Source organism: Centroberyx gerrardi, chromosome 21, assembly GCF_048128805.1.
Source record: "Centroberyx gerrardi isolate f3 chromosome 21, fCenGer3.hap1.cur.20231027, whole genome shotgun sequence".
Lineage (NCBI taxonomy): Eukaryota > Metazoa > Chordata > Actinopteri > Beryciformes > Berycidae > Centroberyx > Centroberyx gerrardi.
Genome location: NC_136017.1, coordinates 25695779 through 25715098, shown reverse-complemented (window position 1 = coordinate 25715098; position 19320 = coordinate 25695779).

Below are 19320 nucleotides of genomic sequence, written 5' to 3'. Positions count from 1 at the left end.
TGACTGTTTTATGTGGCAAAATGCTGTTTGGAGAGAGAAACACTGTTTTATGTGGCAAAATGCTGTTTTGTGGTGGAATCACTGTTTTATGTGGCAAAATGCTGTTTTGGGGTGGAATGACTGTTTTATGTGGCAAAATGCTGTTTCTGGCTGGAAACGGCATTTTTTGCCTTTAAAGGCTGTTTTGATGGAGAAACAGTGTTTCATCTGCCAAAATGCTGTTTATAGGTGGAATCACTGTTTTATGTGGCAAAATGCTGTTTGGAGAGAGAAACACTGTTTTATGTGGCAAAATACTGTTTTGTGGTGGAATGACTGTTTTATGTGGCAAAATGCTGTTTGGAGAGAGAAACACTGTTTAATGTGGCAAAATGCTGTTTTGTGGTGGAATCACTGTTTTATGTGGCAAAATCCTGTTTGGAGAGAGACACACTGTATTATGTGGCAAAATGCTGTTTTGTGGTGGAATCACTGTTTTATGTGGCAAAATACTGTTTTGGGGTGGAATGACTGTTTTATGTGGCAAAATGCTGTTTCTGGCTGGAAACAGCGTTTTTTGCGTTTAAAAGCAGTTTGGAGGCAGAATCACTGTTTTATGTGGCCAAATGCTGTTTGGAGAGAGAAACACTGTTTTATGTGGCAAAATGCTGTTTTGTGGTGGAATGACTGTTTTATGTGGCAAAATGCTGTTTTGGGGTGGAATCACTGTTTTATGTGGCAAAATGCTGTTTTGGGGTGGAATGACTGTTTTATGTGGCAAAATGCTGTTTGGAGAGAGAAACACTGTTTTATGTGGCAAAATGCTGTTTGGAGAGAGAAACACTGTTTTATGTGGCAAAATGCTGTTTTGTGGTGGAATCACTGTTTTATGTGGCAAAATGCTGTTTTGGGGTGGAATGACTGTTTTATGTGGCAAAATGCTGTTTTGGGGTGGAATGACTGTTTTATGTGGCAAAATGCTGTTTGGAGAGAGAAACACTGTTTTATGTGGCAAAATGCTGTTTGGAGAGAGAAACACTATTTTATGTGGCAAAATGCTGTTTCTGGCTGGAAACGGCATTTTTTGCCTTTAAAGGCTGTTTTGATGGAGAAACAGTGTTTCATCTGCCAAAATGCTGTTTATAGGTGGAATCACTGTTTTATGTGGCAAAATGCTGTTTGGAGAGAGAAACACTGTTTTATGTGGCAAAATACTGTTTTGTGGTGGAATGACTGTTTTATGTGGCAAAATGCTGTTTGGAGAGAGAAACACTGTTTAATGTGGCAAAATGCTGTTTTGTGGTGGAATCACTGTTTTATGTGGCAAAATCCTGTTTGGAGAGAGACACACTGTATTATGTGGCAAAATGCTGTTTTGTGGTGGAATCACTGTTTTATGTGGCAAAATACTGTTTTGGGGTGGAATGACTGTTTTATGTGGCAAAATGCTGTTTCTGGCTGGAAACAGCGTTTTTTGCGTTTAAAAGCAGTTTGGAGGCAGAATCACTGTTTTATGTGGCCAAATGCTGTTTGGAGAGAGAAACACTGTTTTATGTGGCAAAATGCTGTTTGGAGAGAGAAACACTGTTTTATGTGGCAAAATGCTGTTTGGAGAGAGAAACACTATTTTATGTGGCAAAATGCTGTTTCTGGCTGGAAACGGCATTTTTTGCCTTTAAAGGCTGTTTTGATGGAGAAACAGTGTTTCATCTGCCAAAATGCTGTTTATAGGTGGAATCACTGTTTTATGTGGCAAAATGCTGTTTGGAGAGAGAAACACTGTTTTATGTGGCAAAATACTGTTTTGTGGTGGAATGACTGTTTTATGTGGCAAAATGCTGTTTGGAGAGAGAAACACTGTTTAATGTGGCAAAATGCTGTTTTGTGGTGGAATCACTGTTTTATGTGGCAAAATCCTGTTTGGAGAGAGACACACTGTATTATGTGGCAAAATGCTGTTTTGTGGTGGAATCACTGTTTTATGTGGCAAAATACTCTTTTGGGGTGGAATGACTGTTTTATGTGGCAAAATGCTGTTTCTGGCTGGAAACAGCGTTTTTTGCGTTTAAAAGCAGTTTGGAGGCAGAATCACTGTTTTATGTGGCCAAATGCTGTTTGGAGAGAGAAACACTGTTTTATGTGGCAAAATGCTGTTTGGAGAGAGAAACACTGTTTTATGTGGCAAAATGCTGTTTTGTGGTGGAATGACTGTTTTATGTGGCAAAATGCTGTTTTGGGGTGGAATGACTGTTTTATGTGGCAAAATGCTGTTTTGGGGTGGAATGACTGTTTTATGTGGCAAAATGCTGTTTGGAGAGAGAAACACTGTTTTATGTGGCAAAATGCTGTTTGGAGAGAGAAACACTGTTTTATGTGGCAAAATGCTGTTTTGTGGTGGAATCACTGTTTTATGTGGCAAAATGCTGTTTTGGGGTGGAATGACTGTTTTATGTGGCAAAATGCTGTTTTGGGGTGGAATGACTGTTTTATGTGGCAAAATGCTGTTTGGAGAGAGAAACACTGTTTTATGTGGCAAAATGCTGTTTTGGGGTGGAATGACTGTTTTATGTGGCAAAATGCTGTTTGGAGAGAGAAACACTGTTTTATGTGGCAAAATGCTGTTTTGTGGTGGAATCACTGTTTTATGTGGCAAAATGCTGTTTTGGGGTGGAATGACTGTTTTATGTGGCAAAATGCTGTTTGGAGAGAGAAACACTGTTTTATGTGGCAAAATGCTGTTTGGAGACAGAAACACTGTTTTATGTGGCAAAATGCTGTTTTGTGGTGGAATCACTGTTTTATGTGGCAAAATGCTGTTTTGGGGTGGAATGACTGTTTTATGTGGCAAAATGCTGTTTATGGCTGGAAACGGCATTTTTTGCCTTTAAAGGCTGTTTTGATGGAGAAACAGTGTTTCATCTGCCAAAATGCTGTTTATAGGTGGAATCACTGTTTTATGTGGCAAAATGCTGTTTGGAGAGAGAAACACTGTTTTATGTGGCAAAATACTGTTTTGTGGTGGAATGACTGTTTTATGTGGCAAAATGCTGTTTGGAGAGAGAAACACTGTTTAATGTGGCAAAATGCTGTTTTGTGGTGGAATCACTGTTTTATGTGGCAAAATCCTGTTTGGAGAGAGACACACTGTATTATGTGGCAAAATGCTGTTTTGTGGTGGAATCACTGTTTTATGTGGCAAAATACTGTTTTGGGGTGGAATGACTGTTTTATGTGGCAAAATGCTGTTTCTGGCTGGAAACAGCGTTTTTTGCGTTTAAAAGCAGTTTGGAGGCAGAATCACTGTTTTATGTGGCCAAATGCTGTTTGGAGAGAGAAACACTGTTTTATGTGGCAAAATGCTGTTTGGAGAGAGAAACACTGTTTTATGTGGCAAAATGCTGTTTTGTGGTGGAATGACTGTTTTATGTGGCAAAATGCTGTTTTGGGGTGGAATGACTGTTTTATGTGGCAAAATGCTGTTTGGACAGAGAAACACTGTTTTATGTGGCAAAATGCTGTTTGGAGAGAGAAACACTATTTTATGTGGCAAAATGCTGTTTCTGGCTGGAAACGGCATTTTTTGCCTTTAAAGGCTGTTTTGATGGAGAAACAGTGTTTCATCTGCCAAAATGCTGTTTATAGGTGGAATCACTGTTTTATGTGGCAAAATGCTGTTTGGAGAGAGAAACACTGTTTTATGTGGCAAAATACTGTTTTGTGGTGGAATGACTGTTTTATGTGGCAAAATGCTGTTTGGAGAGAGAAACACTGTTTTATGTGGCAAAATACTGTTTTGTGGTGGAATGACTGTTTTATGTGGCAAAATGCTGTTTGGAGAGAGAAACACTGTTTAATGTGGCAAAATGCTGTTTTGTGGTGGAATCACTGTTTTATGTGGCAAAATCCTGTTTGGAGAGAGACACACTGTATTATGTGGCAAAATGCTGTTTTGTGGTGGAATCACTGTTTTATGTGGCAAAATACTCTTTTGGGGTGGAATGACTGTTTTATGTGGCAAAATGCTGTTTCTGGCTGGAAACAGCGTTTTTTGCGTTTAAAAGCAGTTTGGAGGCAGAATCACTGTTTTATGTGGCCAAATGCTGTTTGGAGAGAGAAACACTGTTTTATGTGGCAAAATGCTGTTTGGAGAGAGAAACACTGTTTTATGTGGCAAAATGCTGTTTTGTGGTGGAATGACTGTTTTATGTGGCAAAATGCTGTTTTGGGGTGGAATGACTGTTTTATGTGGCAAAATGCTGTTTTGGGGTGGAATGACTGTTTTATGTGGCAAAATGCTGTTTGGAGAGAGAAACACTGTTTTATGTGGCAAAATGCTGTTTGGAGAGAGAAACACTGTTTTATGTGGCAAAATGCTGTTTTGTGGTGGAATCACTGTTTTATGTGGCAAAATGCTGTTTTGGGGTGGAATGACTGTTTTATGTGGCAAAATGCTGTTTTGGGGTGGAATGACTGTTTTATGTGGCAAAATGCTGTTTGGAGAGAGAAACACTGTTTTATGTGGCAAAATGCTGTTTTGGGGTGGAATGACTGTTTTATGTGGCAAAATGCTGTTTGGAGAGAGAAACACTGTTTTATGTGGCAAAATGCTGTTTTGGGGTGGAATGACTGTTTTATGTGGCAAAATGCTGTTTCTGGCTGGAAACGGCATTTTTTGCCTTTAAAGGCTGTTTTGATGGAGAAACAGTGTTTCATCTGCCAAAATGCTGTTTATAGGTGGAATCACTGTTTTATGTGGCAAAATGCTGTTTGGAGAGAGAAACACTGTTTTATGTGGCAAAATACTGTTTTGTGGTGGAATGACTGTTTTATGTGGCAAAATGCTGTTTGGAGAGAGAAACACTGTTTAATGTGGCAAAATGCTGTTTTGTGGTGGAATCACTGTTTTATGTGGCAAAATCCTGTTTGGAGAGAGACACACTGTATTATGTGGCAAAATGCTGTTTTGTGGTGGAATCACTGTTTTATGTGGCAAAATGCTGTTTTGGGGTGGAATGACTGTTTTATGTGGCAAAATGCTGTTTGGAGAGAGAAACACTGTTTTATGTGGCAAAATGCTGTTTGGAGACAGAAACACTGTTTTATGTGGCAAAATGCTGTTTTGTGGTGGAATCACTGTTTTATGTGGCAAAATGCTGTTTTGGGGTGGAATGACTGTTTTATGTGGCAAAATGCTGTTTATGGCTGGAAACGGCATTTTTTGCCTTTAAAGGCTGTTTTGATGGAGAAACAGTGTTTCATCTGCCAAAATGCTGTTTATAGGTGGAATCACTGTTTTATGTGGCAAAATGCTGTTTGGAGAGAGAAACACTGTTTTATGTGGCAAAATACTGTTTTGTGGTGGAATGACTGTTTTATGTGGCAAAATGCTGTTTGGAGAGAGAAACACTGTTTAATGTGGCAAAATGCTGTTTTGTGGTGGAATCACTGTTTTATGTGGCAAAATCCTGTTTGGAGAGAGACACACTGTATTATGTGGCAAAATGCTGTTTTGTGGTGGAATCACTGTTTTATGTGGCAAAATACTCTTTTGGGGTGGAATGACTGTTTTATGTGGCAAAATGCTGTTTCTGTCTGGAAACAGCGTTTTTTGCGTTTAAAAGCAGTTTGGAGGCAGAATCACTGTTTTATGTGGCCAAATGCTGTTTGGAGAGAGAAACACTGTTTTATGTGGCAAAATGCTGTTTTGGGGTGGAATGACTGTTTTATGTGGCAAAATGCTGTTTGGAGAGAGAAACACTGTTTTATGTGGCAAAATGCTGTTTGGAGAGAGAAACACTATTTTATGTGGCAAAATGCTGTTTCTGGCTGGAAACGGCATTTTTTGCCTTTCAAGGCTGTTTGGATGGAGAAACAGTGTTTTATCTGCCAAAATGCTGTTTATAGGTGGAATCACTGTTTTATGTGGCAAAATGCTGTTTGGAGAGAGAAACACTGTTTTATGTGGCAAAATGCTGTTTGGAGAGAGAAACACTATTTTATGTGGCAAAATGCTGTTTTGTTGTGGAATCACTGTTTTATGTGGCAAAACGCTGTTTCTGGCTGGAAACAGCGTTTTTTGCCTCTAAAAGTTGTTTGGAGGCAGAATCACTGTTTTATGTGGCAAAACGCTGTTTGGAAAGAGAAACACTATTTTATGTGGTAAAATGCTGTTTTGTGGTGGAATCACTGTTTTATGTGGCAAAACGCTGTGTGCCCCAAAAGTGACCCCAAAGTTCAAAAGGTCACCAATGTTAAGTCAATGACGGCCTTCTCATCAACTTTACTGAGGCCTTTTTAGCCATGCAAGTCCCGATTTACTTGAAACGACTTTTGCCTGAAAGCTGGCCACCCACCGAACGAGTGAGTCCAATTTTGTCCTTCTAGGACCACAGGAAGTGCCCCAAAAGTGACCCCAAAGTTCAAAAGGTCACCAATGTTAAGTCAATGACGGCCTTCTCATCAACTTTACTGAGGCCTTTTCAGCCATGCAAGTCCCGATTGACTTGCAACCACTTTTGCCTGAAAGCTGGCGTCCCACCGACCATGTGAGTTCAATTTTGTCATTCTAGGACCACAGGAAGTGCCCCAAAAGTGACACCAAAGTTCAAAAGGTGGCCAATGTATGAGGAACAAATTTACTGAGGCCTTTTCAGACATGCAAGTCCCGATTGACTTGCAACCACTTTTGCCTGATAGCTGGCGTCCCACCGAACGTGTGAGTTCAATTTTGTCCTTCTCGGACCACAGGAAGTTCCCCAAAAGTGACCCCAAAGTTCAAAAGGTCACCAATGTTAAGTCAATGACGGCGTTCTCATCAACTTTACTGAGGCCTTTTCAGCCATGCAAGTCCCGATTGACTTGCAACCACTTTTGCCTGAAAGCTGGTGTCCCACCGAACATGTGAGTTCAAAGTTGTCATCCTAGGACCACAGGAAGTGCCCCAAAAGTGACCCCAAAGTTCAAAAGGTCACCAATGTTAAGTCAATGACGGCCTTCTCATCAACTTTACTGAGGCCTTTTTAGCCATGCAAGTCCCGATTTACTTGAAACCACTTTTGCCTGAAAGCTGGCCACCCACCGAACGAGTGAGTCCAATTTTGTCCTTCTAGGACCACAGGAAGTGCCCCAAAAGTGACCCCAAAGTTCAAAAGGTCACCAATGTTAAGTCAATGACGGCCTTCTCATCAACTTTACTGAGGCCTTTTCAGCCATGCAAGTCCCGATTGACTTGCAACCACTTTTGCCTGAAAGCTGGCGTCCCACCGAACATGTGAGTTCAAAGTTGTCATCCTAGGACCACAGGAAGTGCCCCAAAAGTGACCCCAAAGTTCAAAAGTTGGCCAATGTATGAGGAACAAATTTACTGAGGCCTTTTCAGCCATGCAAGTCCCGATTGACTTGCAACCACTTTTGCCTGATAGCTGGCGTCCCACCGAACGTGTGAGTTCAATTTTGTCCTTCTCGGACCACAGGAAGTGCCCCAAAAGTGACCCCAAAGTTCAAAAGGTCACCAATGTTAAGTCAATGACGGCCTTTTCATACACTTTACTGAGGCCTTTTCAGCCATGCAAGTCCCGATTGACTTGCAACCACTCTTGCCTGAAAGCTGGCCACCCACCGAACGAGTGAGTCCAATTTTGTCCTTCTAGGACCACAGGAAGTGCCCCAAAAGTGACCCCAAAGTTCAAAAGGTCACCAATGTTAAGTCAATGACGGCCTTCTCATCAACTTTACTGAGGCCTTTTCAGCCATGCAAGTCCCGATTTACTTGCAACCACTTTTGCCTGAAAGCTGGCGTCCCACCGAACATGTGAGTTCAAAGTTGTCATCCTAGGACCACAGGAAGTTCCCCAAAAGTGACCCCAAAATTCAAAAGTTGGCCAATGTATGAGGAACAAATTTACTGAGGCCTTTTCAGCCATGCAAGTCCCGATTGACTTGCAACCACTTTTGCCTGATAGCTGGCGTCCCACCGAACGTGTGAGTTCAATTTTGTCCTTCTCGGACCACAGGAAGTTCCCCAAAAGTGACCCCAAAGTTCAAAAGGTCACCAATGTTAAGTCAATGACGGCCTTCTCATCAACTTTACTGAGGCCTTTTCAGCCATGCAAGTCCCGATTGACTTGCAACCACTTTTGCCTGAAAGCTGGCGTCCCACCGAACATGTGAGTTCAAAGTTGTCATCCTAGGACCACAGGAAGTGCCCCAAAAGTGACCCCAAAGTTCAAAAGGTCACCAATGTTAAGTCAATGACGGCCTTCTCATCAACTTTACTGAGGCCTTTTCAGCCATGCAATGTCCCACTTTAATTGCAGTTTGGATGGAGAAACAGTGTTTTATCTGCCAAAATGCTTTTTATAGGTGGAATCACTGTTTTATGTGGCAAAATGCTGTTTCTGGCTGGAAACAGTGTTTTTTGCCTTTAAAGGCTGTTTGGATGGAGAAACAGTGTTTTATCTGCCAAAATGCTGTTTATAGGTGGAATCACTGTTTTATGTGGCAAAATGCTCTTTCTGGCTGGAAACAGCGTTTTTTGTCTTTAAAGGCTGTTTGGATGGAGAAACAGTGTTTTATCTGCCAAAATGCTGTTTATAGGTGGAATCACTGTTTTATGTGGCAAAATGCTGTTTGGAGAGAGAAACACTATTTTATGTGGCAAAATGCTGTTTTGTGGTGGAATCACTGTTTTATGTGGCAAAACGCTGTTTTGGGCTAGAAACAGCGTTTTTTGCCGTTAAAGGCTGTTTGGATGGAGAAACAGTGTTTTATCTGCCAAAATGCTGTTTATAGGTGGATTCACTGTTTTATGTGGCAAAATGCTGTTTCTGGCTGGAAACAGCGTTTTTTGCCTCTAAAGGTTGTTTAGAGGTCAGAATCACTGTTTTATGTGGGAAAACACTGTTTTAGGCTGGAAACAGCGTTTTTTGCCGTTAAAGGCTGTTTGGATGGAGAAACAGTGTTTTATCTGCCAAAATGCTGTTTATAGGTGGAATCACTGTTTTATGTGGCAAAATGCTGTTTGGAGAGAGAAACACTGTTTTATGTGGCAAAATGCTGTTTGGAGAGAGAAACACTATTTTATGTGGCAAAATGCTGTTTTGTGGTGGAATCACTGTTTTATGTGGCAAAACGCTGTTTTGGGCTGGAAACAGCGTTTTTTGCCGTTAAAGGCTGTTTGGATGGAGAAACAGTGTTTTATCTGCCAAAATGCTGTTTATAGGTGGATTCACTGTTTTATGTGGCAAAATGCTGTTTCTGGCTGGAAACAGCGTTTTTTGCCTCTAAAGGTTGTTTAGAGGTCAGAATTACTGTTTTATGTGGCAAATCACTGTTTTAGGCTGGAAACAGCGTTTTTTGCCGTTAAAGGCTGTTTGGATGGAGAAACAGTGTTTTATCTGCCAAAATGCTGTTTATAGGTGGAATCACTGTTTTATGTGGCAAAATGCTGTTTGGAGAGAGAAATACTGTTTTATGTGGCAAAATGCTGTTTGGAGAGAGAAACACTGTTTTATGTGGCAAAATGCTGTTTGGAGAGAGAAACACTGTTTTATGTGGCAAAATGCTGTTTTGTGGTGGAATGACTGTTTTATGTGGCAAAATGCTGTTTTGGGGTGGAATGACTGTTTTATGTGGCAAAATGCTGTTTTGTGGTGGAATCACTGTTTTATGTGGCAAAATGCTGTTTTGGGGTGGAATGACTGTTTTATGTGGCAAAATGCTGTTTATGGCTGGAAACGGCATTTTTTGCCTTTAAAGGCTGTTTTGATGGAGAAACAGTGTTTCATCTGCCAAAATGCTGTTTATAGGTGGAATCACTGTTTTATGTGGCAAAATGCTGTTTGGAGAGAGAAACACTGTTTTATGTGGCAAAATACTGTTTTGTGGTGGAATGACTGTTTTATGTGGCAAAATGCTGTTTGGAGAGAGAAACACTGTTTAATGTGGCAAAATGCTGTTTTGTGGTGGAATCACTGTTTTATGTGGCAAAATCCTGTTTGGAGAGAGACACACTGTATTATGTGGCAAAATGCTGTTTTGTGGTGGAATCACTGTTTTATGTGGCAAAATACTGTTTTGGGGTGGAATGACTGTTTTATGTGGCAAAATGCTGTTTCTGGCTGGAAACAGCGTTTTTTGCGTTTAAAAGCAGTTTGGAGGCAGAATCACTGTTTTATGTGGCCAAATGCTGTTTGGAGAGAGAAACACTGTTTTATGTGGCAAAATGCTGTTTGGAGAGAGAAACACTGTTTTATGTGGCAAAATGCTGTTTTGTGGTGGAATGACTGTTTTATGTGGCAAAATGCTGTTTTGGGGTGGAATGACTGTTTTATGTGGCAAAATGCTGTTTGGAGAGAGAAACACTGTTTTATGTGGCAAAATGCTGTTTTGGGGTGGAATGATTGTTTTATGTGGCAAAATGCTGTTTGGAGAGAGAAACACTGTTTTATGTGGCAAAATGCTGTTTTATGGTGGAATCACTGTTTTATGTGGCAAAATGCTGTTTTGGGGTGGAATGACTGTTTTATGTGGCAAAATGCTGTTTGGAGAGAGAAACACTGTTTTATGTGGCAAAATGCTGTTTGGAGAGAGAAACACTGTTTTATGTGGCAAAATGCTGTTTTGTGGTGGAATCACTGTTTTATGTGGCAAAATGCTGTTTTGGGGTGGAATGACTGTTTTATGTGGCAAAATGCTGTTTTGGGGTGGAATGACTGTTTTATGTGGCAAAATGCTGTTTGGAGAGAGAAACACTGTTTTATGTGGCAAAATGCTGTTTTGGGGTGGAAACAGCGTTTTTTGCCGTTAAAGGCTGTTTGGATGGAGAAACAGTGTTTTATCTGCCAAAATGCTGTTTATAGGTGGATTCACTGTTTTATGTGGCAAAATGCTGTTTCTGGCTGGAAACAGCGTTTTTTGCCTCTAAAGGTTGTTTAGAGGTCAGAATCACTGTTTTATGTGGGAAAACACTGTTTTAGGCTGGAAACAGCGTTTTTTGCCGTTAAAGGCTGTTTGGATGGAGAAACAGTGTTTTATCTGCCAAAATGCTGTTTATAGGTGGAATCACTGTTTTATGTGGCAAAATGCTGTTTGGAGAGAGAAACACTGTTTTATGTGGCAAAATGCTGTTTGGAGAGAGAAACACTATTTTATGTGGCAAAATGCTGTTTTGTGGTGGAATCACTGTTTTATGTGGCAAAATGCTGTTTTGGGGTGGAATGACTGTTTTATGTGGCAAAATGCTGTTTTGTGGTGGAATCACTGTTTTATGTGGCAAAATGCTGTTTTGGGGTGGAATGACTGTTTTATGTGGCAAAATGCTGTTTATGGCTGGAAACGGCATTTTTTGCCTTTAAAGGCTGTTTTGATGGAGAAACAGTGTTTCATCTGCCAAAATGCTGTTTATAGGTGGAATCACTGTTTTATGTGGCAAAATGCTGTTTGGAGAGAGAAACACTGTTTTATGTGGCAAAATACTGTTTTGTGGTGGAATGACTGTTTTATGTGGCAAAATGCTGTTTGGAGAGAGAAACACTGTTTAATGTGGCAAAATGCTGTTTTGTGGTGGAATCACTGTTTTATGTGGCAAAATCCTGTTTGGAGAGAGACACACTGTATTATGTGGCAAAATGCTGTTTTGTGGTGGAATCACTGTTTTATGTGGCAAAATACTGTTTTGGGGTGGAATGACTGTTTTATGTGGCAAAATGCTGTTTCTGGCTGGAAACAGCGTTTTTTGCGTTTAAAAGCAGTTTGGAGGCAGAATCACTGTTTTATGTGGCCAAATGCTGTTTGGAGAGAGAAACACTGTTTTATGTGGCAAAATGCTGTTTGGAGAGAGAAACACTGTTTTATGTGGCAAAATGCTGTTTTGTGGTGGAATGACTGTTTTATGTGGCAAAATGCTGTTTTGGGGTGGAATGACTGTTTTATGTGGCAAAATGCTGTTTTGGGGTGGAATGACTGTTTTATGTGGCAAAATGCTGTTTGGAGAGAGAAACACTGTTTTATGTGGCAAAATGCTGTTTTGTGGTGGAATCACTGTTTTATGTGGCAAAATGCTGTTTTGGGGTGGAATGACTGTTTTATGTGGCAAAATGCTGTTTTGTGGTGGAATGACTGTTTTATGTGGCAAAATGCTGTTTGGAGAGAGAAACACTGTTTTATGTGGCAAAATGCTGTTTTGGGGTGGAATGACTGTTTTATGTGGCAAAATGCTGTTTGGAGAGAGAAACACTGTTTTATGTGGCAAAATGCTGTTTGGAGAGAGAAACACTGTTTTATGTGGCAAAATGCTGTTTGGAGAGAGAAACACTGTTTTATGTGGCAAAATGCTGTTTTGTGGTGGAATCACTGTTTTATGTGGCAAAATGCTGTTTTGGGGTGGAATGACTGTTTTATGTGGCAAAATGCTGTTTCTGGCTGGAAACGGCATTTTTTGCCTTTAAAGGCTGTTTTGATGGAGAAACAGTGTTTCATCTGCCAAAATGCTGTTTATAGGTGGAATCACTGTTTTATGTGGCAAAATGCTGTTTGGAGAGAGAAACACTGTTTTATGTGGCAAAATACTGTTTTGTGGTGGAATGACTGTTTTATGTGGCAAAATGCTGTTTGGAGATAGAAACACTGTTTAATGTGGCAAAATGCTGTTTTGTGGTGGAATCACTGTTTTATGTGGCAAAATCCTGTTTGGAGAGAGACACACTGTATTATGTGGCAAAATGCTGTTTTGTGGTGGAATCACTGTTTTATGTGGCAAAATACTGTTTTGGGGTGGAATGACTGTTTTATGTGGCAAAATGCTGTTTCTGGCTGGAAACAGCGTTTTTTGCGTTTAAAAGCAGTTTGGAGGCAGAATCACTGTTTTATGTGGCCAAATGCTGTTTGGAGAGAGAAACACTGTTTTATGTGGCAAAATGCTGTTTGGAGAGAGAAACACTGTTTTATGTGGCAAAATGCTGTTTTGTGGTGGAATGACTGTTTTATGTGGCAAAATGCTGTTTGGAGAGAGAAACACTGTTTTATGTGGCAAAATGCTGTTTGGAGAGAGAAACACTATTTTATGTGGCAAAATGCTGTTTCGGGCTGGAAACGGCATTTTTTGCCTTTCAAGGCTGTTTGGATGGAGAAACAGTGTTTTATCTGCCAAAATGCTGTTTATAGGTGGAATCACTGTTTTATGTGGCAAAATGCTGTTTGGAGAGAGAAACACTGTTTTATGTGGCAAAATGCTGTTTGGAGAGAGAAACACTATTTTATGTGGCAAAATGCTGTTTTGTGGTGGAATCACTGTTTTATGTGGCAAAACGCTGTTTTGGGCTGGAAACAGCGTTTTTTGCCGTTAAAGGCTGTTTGGATGGAGAAACAGTATTTTATCTGCCAAAATGCTGTTTATAGGTGGATTCACTGTTTTATGTGGCAAAATGCTGTTTCTGGCTGGAAACAGCGTTTTTTGCCTCTAAAAGTTTTTTGGAGGTCAGAATCACTGTTTTATGTGGCAAAACGCTGTTTTAGGCTGGAAACAGCGTTTTTTGCCGTTAAAGGCTGTTTGGATGGAGAAACAGTGTTTTATCTGCCAAAATGCTGTTTATAGGTGGAATCACTGTTTTACGTGGCAAAATGCTGTTTGGAGAGAGAAACACTGTTTTATGTGGCAAAATGCTGTTTGGAGAGAGAAACACTATTTTATGTGGCAAAATGCTGTTTTGTGGTGGAATCACTGTTTTATGTGGCAAAACGCTGTTTCTGGCTGGAAACAGCGTTTTTTGCCTCTAAAAGTTGTTTGGAGGCAGAATCACTGTTTTATGTGGCAAAACGCTGTTTGGAAAGAGAAACACTATTTTATGTGGTAAAATGCTGTTTTGTGGTGGAATCACTGTTTTATGTGGCAAAACGCTGTGTGCCCCAAAAGTGACCCCAAAGTTCAAAAGGTCACCAATGTTAAGTCAATGACGGCCTTCTCATGAACTTTACTGAGGCCTTTTCAGCCATGCAAGTCCCGATTGACTTGCAACCACTTTTGCCTGAAAGCTGGCGTCCCACCGAACATGTGAGTTCAAAGTTGTCATCCTAGGACCACAGGAAGTGCCCCAAAAGTGACCCCAAAGTTCAAAAGTTGGCCAATGTATGAGGAACAAATTTACTGAGGCCTTTTCAGCCATGCAAGTCCCGATTGACTTGCAACCACTTTTGCCTGATAGCTGGCGTCCCACCGAACGTGTGAGTTCAATTTTGTCCTTCTCGGACCACAGGAAGTGCCCCAAAAGTGACCCCAAAGTTCAAAAGGTCACCAATGTTAAGTCAATGACGGCCTTCTCATAAACTTTACTGAGGCCTTTTCAGCCATGCAAGTCCCGATTGACTTGTAACCACTCTTGCCTGAAAGCTGGCCACCCACCGAACGAGTGAGTCCAATTTTGTCCTTCTAGGACCACAGGAAGTGCCCCAAAAGTGACCCCAAAGTTCAAAAGGTCACCAATGTTAAGTCAATGACGGCCTTCTCATCAACTTTACTGAGGCCTTTTCAGCCATGCAAGTCCCGATTGACTTGCAACCACTTTTGCCTGAAAGCTGGCGTCCCACCGACCATGTGAGTTCAATTTTGTCATTCTAGGACCACAGGAAGTGCCCCAAAAGTGACCCCAAAGTTCAAAAGGTGGCCAATGTATGAGGAACAAATTTACTGAGGCCTTTTCAGACATGCAAGTCCCGATTGACTTGCAACCACTTTTGCCTGATAGCTGGCGTCCCACCGAACGTGTGAGTTCAATTTTGTCCTTCTCGGACCACAGGAAGTTCCCCAAAAGTGACCCCAAAGTTCAAAAGGTCACCAATGTTAAGTCAATGACGGCCTTCTCATCAACTTTACTGAGGCCTTTTCAGCCATGCAAGTCCCGATTGACTTGCAACCACTTTTGCCTGAAAGCTGGTGTCCCACCGAACATGTGAGTTCAAAGTTGTCATCCTAGGACCACAGGAAGTGCCCCAAAAGTGACCCCAAAGTTCAAAAGGTCACCAATGTTAAGTCAATGACGGCCTTCTCATCAACTTTACTGAGGCCTTTTCAGCCATGCAAGTCCCGATTTACTTGAAACCACTTTTGCCTGAAAGCTGGCCACCCACCGAACGAGTGAGTCCAATTTTGTCCTTCTAGGACCACAGGAAGTGCCCCAAAAGTGACCCCAAAGTTCAAAAGGTCACCAATGTTAAGTCAATGACGGCCTTCTCATCAACTTTACTGAGGCCTTTTCAGCCATGCAAGTCCCGATTGACTTGCAACCACTTTTGCCTGAAAGCTGGCGTCCCACCGAACATGTGAGTTCAAAGTTGTCATCCTAGGACCACAGGAAGTGCCCCAAAAGTGACCCCAAAGTTCAAAAGTTGGCCAATGTATGAGGAACAAATTTACTGAGGCCTTTTCAGCCATGCAAGTCCCGATTGACTTGCAACCACTTTTGCCTGATAGCTGGCGTCCCACCGAACGTGTGAGTTCAATTTTGTCCTTCTCGGACCACAGGAAGTGCCCCAAAAGTGACCCCAAAGTTCAAAAGGTCACCAATGTTAAGTCAATGACGGCCTTTTCATACACTTTACTGAGGCCTTTTCAGCCATGCAAGTCCCGAATGACTTGCAACCACTCTTGCCTGAAAGCTGGCCACCCACCGAACGAGTGAGTCCAATTTTGTCCTTCTAGGACCACAGGAAGTGCCCCAAAAGTGACCCCAAAGTTCAAAAGGTCACCAATGTTAAGTCAATGACGGCCTTCTCATCAACTTTACTGAGGCCTTTTCAGCCATGCAAGTCCCGATTTACTTGAAACCACTTTTGCCTGAAAGCTGGCCACCCACCGAACGAGTGAATCCAATTTTGTCCTTCTAGGACCACAGGAAGTGCCCCAAAAGTGACCCCAAAGTTCAAAAGGTCACCAATGTTAAGTCAATGACGGCCTTCTCATCAACTTTACTGAGGCCTTTTCAGCCATGCAAGTCCCGATTGACTTGCAACCACTTTTGCCTGAAAGCTGGCGTCCCACCGAACATGTGAGTTCAAAGTTGTCATCCTAGGACCACAGGAAGTGCCCCAAAAGTGACCCCAAAGTTCAAAAGTTGGCCAATGTATGAGGAACAAATTTACTGAGGCCTTTTCAGCCATGCAAGTCCCGATTGACTTGCAACCACTTTTGCCTGATAGCTGGCGTCCCACCGAACGTGTGAGTTCAATTTTGTCCTTCTCGGACCACAGGAAGTGCCCCAAAAGTGACCCCAAAGTTCAAAAGGTCACCAATGTTAAGTCAATGACGGCCTTTTCATACACTTTACTGAGGCCTTTTCAGCCATGCAAGTCCCGATTGACTTGCAACCACTCTTGCCTGAAAGCTGGCCACCCACCGAACGAGTGAGTCCAATTTTGTCCTTCTAGGACCACAGGAAGTGCCCCAAAAGTGACCCCAAAGTTCAAAAGGTCACCAATGTTAAGTCAATGACGGCCTTCTCATCAACTTTACTGAGGCCTTTTCAGCCATGCAAGTCCCGATTTACTTGAAACCACTTTTGCCTGAAAGCTGGCCACCCACCGAACGAGTGAGTCCAATTTTGTCCTTCTAGGACCACAGGAAGTGCCCCAAAAGTGACCCCAAAGTTCAAAAGGTCACCAATGTTAAGTCAATGACGGCCTTCTCATCAACTTTACTGAGGCCTTTTCAGCCATGCAAGTCCCGATTGACTTGCAACCACTTTTGCCTGAAAGCTGGCGTCCCACCGAACATGTGAGTTCAAAGTTGTCATCCTAGGACCACAGGAAGTGCCCCAAAAGTGAGCCCAAAGTTCAAAAGTTGGCCAATGTATGAGGAACAAATTTACTGAGGCCTTTTCAGCCATGCAAGTCCCGATTGACTTGCAACCACTTTTGCCTGATAGCTGGCGTCCCACCGAACGTGTGAGTTCAATTTTGTCCTTCTCGGACCACAGGAAGTGCCCCAAAAGTGACCCCAAAGTTCAAAAGGTCACCAATGTTAAGTCAATGACGGCCTTTTCATACACTTTACTGAGGCCTTTTCAGCCATGCAAGTCCCGATTGACTTGCAACCACTCTTGCCTGAAAGCTGGCCACCCACCGAACGAGTGAGTCCAATTTTGTCCTTCTAGGACCACAGGAAGTGCCCCAAAAGTGACCCCAAAGTTCAAAAGGTCACCAATGTTAAGTCAATGACGGCCTTCTCATCAACTTTACTGAGGCCTTTTCAGCCATGCTTGTCCCGATTTACTTGAAACCACTTTTGCCTGAAAGCTGGCCACCCACCGAACGAGTGAGTCCAATTTTGTCCTTCTAGGACCACAGGAAGTGCCCCAAAAGTGACCCCAAAGTTCAAAAGGTCACCAATGTTAAGTCAATGACGGCCTTCTCATCAACTTTACTGAGGCCTTTTCAGCCATGCAAGTCCCGATTGACTTGCAACCACTTTTGCCTGAAAGCTGGCGTCCCACCGAACATGTGAGTTCAAAGTTGTCATCCTAGGACCACAGGAAGTGCCCCAAAAGTGACCCCAAAGTTCAAAAGTTGGCCAATGTATGAGGAACAAATTTACTGAGGCCTTTTCAGCCATGCAAGTCCCGATTGACTTGCAACCACTTTTGCCTGATAGCTGGCGTCCCACCGAACGTGTGAGTTCAATTTTGTCCTTCTCGGACCACAGGAAGTGCCCCAAAAGTGACCCCAAAGTTCAAAAGGTCACCAATGTTAAGTCAATGACGGCCTTTTCATACACTTTACTGAGGCCTTTTCAGCCATGCAAGTCCCGATTGACTTGCAACCACTCTTGCCTGAAAGCTGGCCACCCACCGAACGAGTGAGTCCAATTTTGTCCTTCTAGGACCACAGGAAGTGCCCCAAAAGTGACCCCAAAGTTCAAAAGGTCACCAATGTTAAGTCAATGACGGCCTTCTCATCAACTTTACTGAGGCCTTTTCAGCCATGCAAGTCCCGATTTACTTGAAACCACTTTTGCCTGAAAGCTGGCCACCCACCGAACGAGTGAGTCCAATTTTGTCCTTCTAGGAACACAGGAAGTGCCCCAAAAGTGACCCCAAAGTTCAAAAGGTCACCAATGTTAAGTCAATGACGGCCTTCTCATCAACTTTACTGAGGCCTTTTCAGCCATGCAAGTCCCGATTGACTTGCAACCACTTTTGCCTGAAAGCTGGCGTCCCACCGAACATGTGAGTTCAAAGTTGTCATCCTAGGACCACAGGAAGTGCCCCAAAAGTGACCCCAAAGTTCAAAAGTTGGCCAATGTATGAGGAACAAATTTACTGAGGCCTTTTCAGCCATGCAAGTCCCGATTGACTTGCAACCACTTTTGCCTGATAGCTGGCGTCCCACCGAACGTGTGAGTTCAATTTTGTCCTTCTCGGACCACAGGAAGTGCCCCAAAAGTGACCCCAAAGTTCAAAAGGTCACCAATGTTAAGTCAATGACGGCCTTTTCATACACTTTACTGAGGCCTTTTCAGCCATGCAAGTCCCGATTGACTTGCAACCACTCTTGCCTGAAAGCTGGCCACCCACCGAACGAGTGAGTCCAATTTTGTCCTTCTAGGACCACAGGAAGTGCCCCAAAAGTGACCCCAAAGTTCAAAAGGTCACCAATGTTAAGTCAATGACGGCCTTCTCATCAACTTTACTGAGGCCTTTTCAGCCATGCAAGTCCCGATTTACTTGAAACCACTTTTGCCTGAAAGCTGGCCACCCACCGAACGAGTGAGTCCAATTTTGTCCTTCTAGGACCACAGGAAGTGCCCCAAAAGTGACCCCAAAGTTCAAAAGGTCACCAATGTTAAGTCAATGACGGCCTTCTCATCAACTTTACTGAGGCCTTTTCAGCCATGCAAGTCCCGATTGACTTGCAACCACTTTTGCCTGAAAGCTGGCGTCCCACCGAACATGTGAGTTCAAAGTTGTCATCCTAGGACCACAGGAAGTGCCCCAAAAGTGAGCCCAAAGTTCAAAAGTTGGCCAATGTATGAGGAACAAATTTACTGAGGCCTTTTCAGCCATGCAAGTCCCGATTGACTTGCAACCACTTTTGCCTGATAGCTGGCGTCCCACCGAACGTGTGAGTTCAATTTTGTCCTTCTCGGACCACAGGAAGTGCCCCAAAAGTGACCCCAAAGTTCAAAAGGTCACCAATGTTAAGTCAATGACGGCCTTTTCATACACTTTACTGAGGCCTTTTCAGCCATGCAAGTCCCGATTGACTTGCAACCACTCTTGCCTGAAAGCTGGCCACCCACCGAACGAGTGAGTCCAATTTTGTCCTTCTAGGACCACAGGAAGTGCCCCAAAAGTG